A 6,773-nucleotide genomic window follows, 5' to 3' on the forward strand; every position below is an offset into this window, starting at 1 on the left:
CTCCAACTGTCGTGCTATAAACCAAGCTCCCCTGCCCACTCTCTCCTCCTCACATACACCTGGCCTTTGGAGCTGAGCTCCTGGCCCCCAGATTCTGCAAAATCTCATGTTCCTTTTACTCAGAAGGAAGATTTTTCTTTACCTACATCTTGGAATCTATCCTGAGCTGAAAGATAGGTCACTCTCTGTAGCTGGGCTTTTGGTGTTGTCGTCGCTGATCATTTTGTCTTTGTTTCTGTTCAGTCCGGCCTGATGTCTTTGCTGGGACGCAGTCACAGATGCTCTGGACCCAGGGCTTGGCACAACCGGGCGTGGCTTGGCCTGCCCCTGCCAGGCAGGTGAAAACAGCCAAGTTCAGTTCCAACATGCTCCAGGAATTCGTCACCTGGAAATCCCCACAAAGCTAATTCCATTCCAGATCTTTCTCAACGCCCAGTGGAGGGAGCACAAGGGCTGATTGTCCTTAAGGGTGTCCCTGCCTGCAATTCTGTAGTCTGGGGGCCTGGGGGCAGGGGCTGGGCAGCAATGTGTACTTGTGAGTGTGGGGTCTCAAGGCAGGAAGTAGGTTTGATGCCTCGAGGGAGGGAGCCCGGCAACCAGACATCACCCCTGAAGCTCCAAGGGAGGATCGAAGGACTCAGCCCATGGTGCCCACTTTTCACAGGGCTGTTGCCTTTGCGATTTGGATCCCTTGTTGCTTCCTGTCATCCTTGTTTTCCACCTTTCTTGGGCTCCATCCAGTGCTGAGTAATGAGTCAGAGCCAGAGCTGGGAGGAGTTAAGCTGCCACCCCACAGAGGGAGCAGCCACAGCTCCACACCACATGTGGGCCCCTTCCTGACCCGAAGCCTGTGGCCTTGAGGCGTCATAGGAGGAGTTGGGTGTGGCCAGGGTGGGGTGATTCGTGTGCTTGGCAGGGCCGGGAAGCAGCAAGAATATTCCCAGCTGCACCTCCCTCCCTAGTCTTGGGGGGGGTCGCGGGGGCTCTTGCTTCACACAAGAGGTGACACCCCACAGGCTATTGCTGTCCTTCCTTCCCTCCTCCCCTGCCCATCCCACCCAGTCTAGGTTCATCTCTGGAAGCATCACTGTCCAACATTGCCTTGCAGGGAAGCAAAGAGCTGAAGCCGGGAAGGGTGTAACACAGTATTTTCCCTTGCGTGACCCTGGTCTGTGACACATCCACTGGACACGGTGCTGGCCCGAACTCCTGCTGGGTGGATGCTTGGGCTGGTGTGGAAATAAAATGGGGCTGAAAGGAGGGCTGGAGAGAAGTGCCAGGCATGTGAGTGAGCTCCCAAAGTGCTTTGTGCAAAAGGGTGGCAAAGATAGAGACAGTAGTGACAAGCAGCATTTGCTGAGTACCTGCCACGTGCCAGGTGCGAGTCAAGTAAATCCCAAGCACCATGCCATGGGGTCAGTACTGCTATTCCCGTTTTGCCAGTGAGGAAGCTGGGTCACAGTGAAGTCCAAGATCACACAGTTAGTACAGAACACAGCCAGGATGTTCACCCGGCCCTGGAGTCCAGCTCTGGAGTTTGCATTCTTAGCCACGGCTCCATATCAACACAAACGTGGGGATCGTTGTCCTCATTTTACAAATGAGGAAACTGGGGTACGGTGAAGTCAAATGCCCTGGCCAGTACCAATTGCGAGGGAGAGAGAGCCGAGACAAGGCACTAGGATTCTGACTCCTGACCGGTGCCCAGGTGTGGGGGGCAGGGGAAGGAGGGCTAGGGTCAGGATGAAATTGCATCCCGCTGGCCCCTCTCCACTCAGGTTTCTACCTTCCTCCCGAAGCTCCGAGCTCTCCTTTCAGGTGACAGGAAGCTACTAGACAAGGAGCCAGCCAGGGAGTGAGCAGGTGGGCAGGTGAGGAAATCAGAAACCTGCACCTGCCAATCCAGGAATCCGTCCAACACGCCCGATGGGACTGACACCTGGCTGCCCAGGTAAAGTGTCCACATGCCCCGGGCAAAGGGGCTGAACATTAGAGGAAGTTACAGTTTCCAGAAAGGTGAACGTGAAGTAGCAGACAAAATAAAGAGGGCTAAGATGTGATAAAATGGGTTGGAACCAGAGACTCTTTTAGTCGAAAAGAACCACAGGGAATAATGAATCCAAACCTCTTACTTATCAGTAAGGAGAGCTAACGTTGACGGGCACTTACTGCCCACCAGGCTCCGTGCTCAGCGTGAGGCACACTCCTGCGAGGCAGACTCTGTTGTTTTTTTCCTCTAGGAGGGAACTGAACCAGAGGTTAATTGGCCCAGTAGGAGGTAAACCCAGGCAGTCTCCCTCACTCCAAAGCCCACATTCGTTTGTATTCTTTAACTTTTTATGATGGAACATTTTAAATATATGCAAAATTAGGAGGAATATTATAATGAACCCCCATAAAGCCATTGATCAGTTGCGATAATTATCAACACAGGACAGTTCTTGTTGCATCATCTCTCTCCCTACCCATCTTCTACCACTAGATTATTTTTTTTATTTCAGAGTATTGTGGGAGCACAAACATTTTGAAGGAAATCTCATACGTATTATTTCTGTGTCACATCATCCTGGTATCATCTGTATGGACTTTTGGGTGTATCTCCAAGAAAGAAGGGCTTCCTTAACCACAATACCAGTGTAACGTCCAAGGAAAATAACAGTGATTTCTTCTTCTTCTTCTTTTTTTTTTTTGGTTGAGACAGAGTCTCACTTTGTTGCCCAGGCTAGAGTGAGTGCCGTGGCGTCAGCCTAGCTCACACCAACCTCAAACTCCTGGGCTCAAGCGATCCTACTGCCTCAGCCTCCCAAGTAGCTGGGACTACAGGCATGTGCCACCATGCCCAGCTAATTTTTTCTATATAGATTTTTAGCTGTCCATATAATTTCTTTCTATTTTTAGTAGAGACGGGGTCTCGCTCTTGCTCAGGCTGGTCTCGAACTCCTGACCTCGAGCAATCCACCCGCCTCGGCCTCCCAGAGTGCTAGGATTACAGGCGTGAGCCACCGCGCCCAGCCTAACAATGATTTCTTAATATCATCAAACATCCCAACACTGTTCAGATATCTCAGATTGCCCCATAAGTGTGTTTCTACAGTGGGTTTATTTGAACTGGAATCAAAAGCAGCTCCCACATTGCATTTGGTTCAGTCACTTAAATCTCTACTGCACAGGGCCCTCGTCCCCAACACTCATTTGTTGAAGAAATGCAGTCCTTCATCCTGTTAAATTTCTCACCTTTAGAATTTTCTGATTGTGTCCCTGTGGTGTCGTTGAGCATGTTCCTCCATTCCCTGTGTTTCCCGTAAACTGGTGGTTGGATCTAGTGGCTTGATTAGAGTCACCATCGGTTGTTTGGCAAAGAGACGTCACAGGCAGTGTGGCCCCGAGGCCCTCGTGCCCATGCCTGCTCTTCTCCAGGAGAGGAAGCGTCTATCCCAGGCTCACAAAGCTAATGAAGGACAGAAACAGGACTGGAATTCAGTCTTCTGCTTCTAGGCCCCTGCCCTTCCACTCCATCACAGGACTTGAATCTAGAATCTTCTCCTTGGAGCAGAAGGAGGGTGTGGTTGTCATTAGATGTTCTCCCTCCATTAGGAGAGAGGGAGCAAGAGAGGAGCAGTGGGAAAGTTCGAACCTTTCTGTGACATATGGCAGTATTTTTATTATAAACAGATGCTCAGAGGGAGGAGTCTCCCCAAGGTTGGGTGGGGCCGTGGAAGCCCTTAGGCCAGAGCTCTGGCACAGGACGCCTCCCCTCCCTCTCTCTCCTGTTAAATAGCGGGAGCCAGTTCACCTCGGTGAGCACTGGTAGGAGCATTTCATCCCTTCCATTCTCTCATTTTAACGGAGGCAAAGAGGCACGTGCGTGAGCTCCCTGGCAGTGCCGGAGGCCTGAGGAGGTGCGTGGAGTTCCGCCTGGAGGACAGGAAAGGACCAGCTAAGGCAGGTGGCGCCCGTCCCGTGCCTTTTCAGAAGTAAGCGTGTCACCCCTTATTCCTGCATCTGCGAGTGCGAATGCCAACACCAAGACTATATAGCACAGATAAACAACAATATTCCCCCCACAGGAGGAAGAAATCCACCCTACACCCAAAGCGGAGGTGGGAGAGGTGGCTCAAATGCACAGCAAGGCGGTTCACGTGTGTGGAATACTTAGAACACGCCGGGTGCTTCACACAGTTTCTCTTTTAATCCTCACAACCACCTTGCAAGAAAACAGAAAGCAGGGGCTTCTGTTACCTGAATCTGCACGTGAGGAGAAAGATGAGATCACACAGACGTTATTAGTGAAGGCAGAATTCAAAACTGCATTTTTAAATTTAGTGTTTGTAGCTTAACTATGAAGCTGTAAGATCAGCTGAATCAAGAGAGCTATTTGGGAGGGAATAGCAATCCGGAAGGGAGATTTTGTAGGCTTTGGGAGCGGCTCCAGTAATGTACACTGGGGTCCCCGGCTGTGGGAACAAGTCTGCTTCCAGTTTAACACAGGTCTCCAAAATCCAGCAAGCGGATTTCATGACTGTAGGGACAGAAAGGTTCCACAGGAGCTGACTCCAGGGCAGCAGCGGTTAAAGCACTCTCTTGCTCTCTTCCTGTCGAGTCAAGCTTCCTAACTCAAAGGAATGTCAGGAGCACGTGCGGCACACACAATGCTTTCGTGTGAATTCAACAGTAGCACCTCTTCTGGGTGGATGAGTTGCAAAAGCCTGCCCCCTCTGGGAGGCCATTCTGCAAGGGTGACGTCCTCACTAGGGCTCCTTGCCTCGCCAGGGGTGGGCCAGGTTCAGCCCCTTTCGTTCCTCCCGTGTGTCACTCAAGAGTGCGTCAGAGCCCAGAGTCACAGAGCAGGCAGAGCCGAGCTTGCTCCCCAGACCGGGGCTCCACACCTGCTAAGCCCAAGTCACCCTTGCTGAGCTGTTACCATCTTTTGGTGGTTGTTTCACGTGACTGTGGTCTCTGTCAGCTCATGAGAGGGCAAAACCCAATTACTAGATTACTCAGAATGCTGGTTTTCTTGCTTTTTTCTTTTTTTCACCACACTCAAGGCTGTGGCAGCCAAATTTCCCCCATCCTTGCTGGTTTCACTCATGAGGCCAGGATGACATTACTGTACACGAGCAACCCAGAGATGGTGGCCATGTTCTACTGTCTCCTTTCAATAGGGCTGACCAGCTTCACTGGCTGGCTTTTGCCGTTGGATTTTATAAAAGAGAACAAAAAATACTTGGCATTTTATAAACATCTTTGTAAACCATGCTAAAAACTCAAGGTAAATGTGAATCAGTGCAAACTTTTGGGAAATAAGTTTGATCCTAACTTATAGTCATTCTACTTTGGGAAATTTGTAGTAAAGAAATAATGCTAAACACAGAAGAAAAACAAAAACCTCTTTTCACAAAGATACTCACTGCTCTGTTAGTTATAACAGGAAAAAACTTGGAAGCCAGCTGTTCTTTATGGACGAGCTTGTAGGTTAGGTAAATTATGGTACATATCACATAATAGAGTTTACACAGTTTTTAGAATTGCATTTCTGAAATGTTTGTTGAAACATACAGAATGTGTATATTGTTATGTTATGGGAAGAAATTTCAGGAATCAAATAACCATAAACTGTGATTACAACTGTGTCAATAATGCTTAGAAAAATTCAGAGAGGTGATACACTAAAGCAGCCTTATTAGACCTAATGATGATAACTAATATTTATTGAGTTTTTACTATGTGTGAGGCACTGTTCTAAGTGCTTTTACATATATTAACTCAGTTTTGCCTTTTAACAACGACTTCTTGATGTAAGTACAATTATTATGATTTTCATTTTGTAGATGAAGGAGTTGATGCAGAGCAGAGTGAAGTAACTTACCCAAGTCGTGTCGCAACAAAGGTGAAAGGAGGACAATGAATCCAGGAGGCCCTGACAGTCATGCCTGCTAGCTGTCGGTCAGCTCACTGAAAATTAGAAAAAAAGATAATATGGAGAGATATTTAAAGTGTTACACACAAAAACGAGCCTGGAATATGTACAATAATGTTAAAAGGACCCAAAACTAAACGGAAGAGTTTCCCACCAGCTCAAAATAACACAATTCAAGCATCACTAATTGCAGTGGACTGAAGCGTGTCAGTATTTGTAAACCTCTGGGTTTAAAATTACTCAGGAAAAAAACCCTTCATCAGTCACCTTTAGAGAAACCAGGAAACAATTCATTTTTTTTGAAAACTGGTAAATAGAGGGAAAGAAGAACCAAGCATTCATCCTGATTTTACTGTGCAGAGCTTAGGGTAACTGAATAGTTGATGAGGGCAAATGTCCTTTTATGGAAGTAATCCAGACAATGAATGATGCAGGAATAATGGAATAGCACCTTGATAAAATAAAGGATCAGACGATGGATGTTAATGTTGCAGTAACAGACAGAGCCAGACAGTATGTGTTAACACTTCCCGATGGAATTATCACATCACCATCTGTGAACTTTTATCCCCCAAAGGTCAAAACCTGAATCACATTGTACCTCTACATACGACCTCCAATTTATAAGAAATGCAGGAGACAGAGAAATGTTTTAAATGACATCAAGGGGGATGAAATCAGCAAAATCCACACTGTGGAATGCTCAGTAGGACAAAGGACCTGGGTTTTTTAAACACATAAATTGAAAGGGGGAAAGTGGGGAAAGGGGATATAGATTAAAAGAGACCAATTGCAGTGATCTTATTGGGATCCTATGGGAGGATCCCTCAAAACATTTTTGAGACAATCAGGGAAA

General features: G+C 47.7%; 1 long non-coding RNA gene across 1 annotated transcript; it reads left to right on the forward strand.

Moving 5' to 3' along the window:
* The first annotated feature begins 1,098 nt into the window (after positions 1–1,098).
* On the forward strand, positions 1,099–6,431 carry LOC138399802 (uncharacterized). The gene is made up of 3 exons (XR_011236191.1): positions 1,099–1,951; positions 3,779–3,974; positions 5,829–6,431. It is a non-coding gene; the product is annotated as an uncharacterized lncRNA (long non-coding RNA).
* Positions 6,432–6,773: the final 342 nt, after the last annotated feature.

The sequence above is a fragment of the Eulemur rufifrons genome, chromosome 19 (assembly GCF_041146395.1).
Source record: "Eulemur rufifrons isolate Redbay chromosome 19, OSU_ERuf_1, whole genome shotgun sequence".
Classification (NCBI taxonomy): Eukaryota; Metazoa; Chordata; class Mammalia; order Primates; family Lemuridae; genus Eulemur; species Eulemur rufifrons.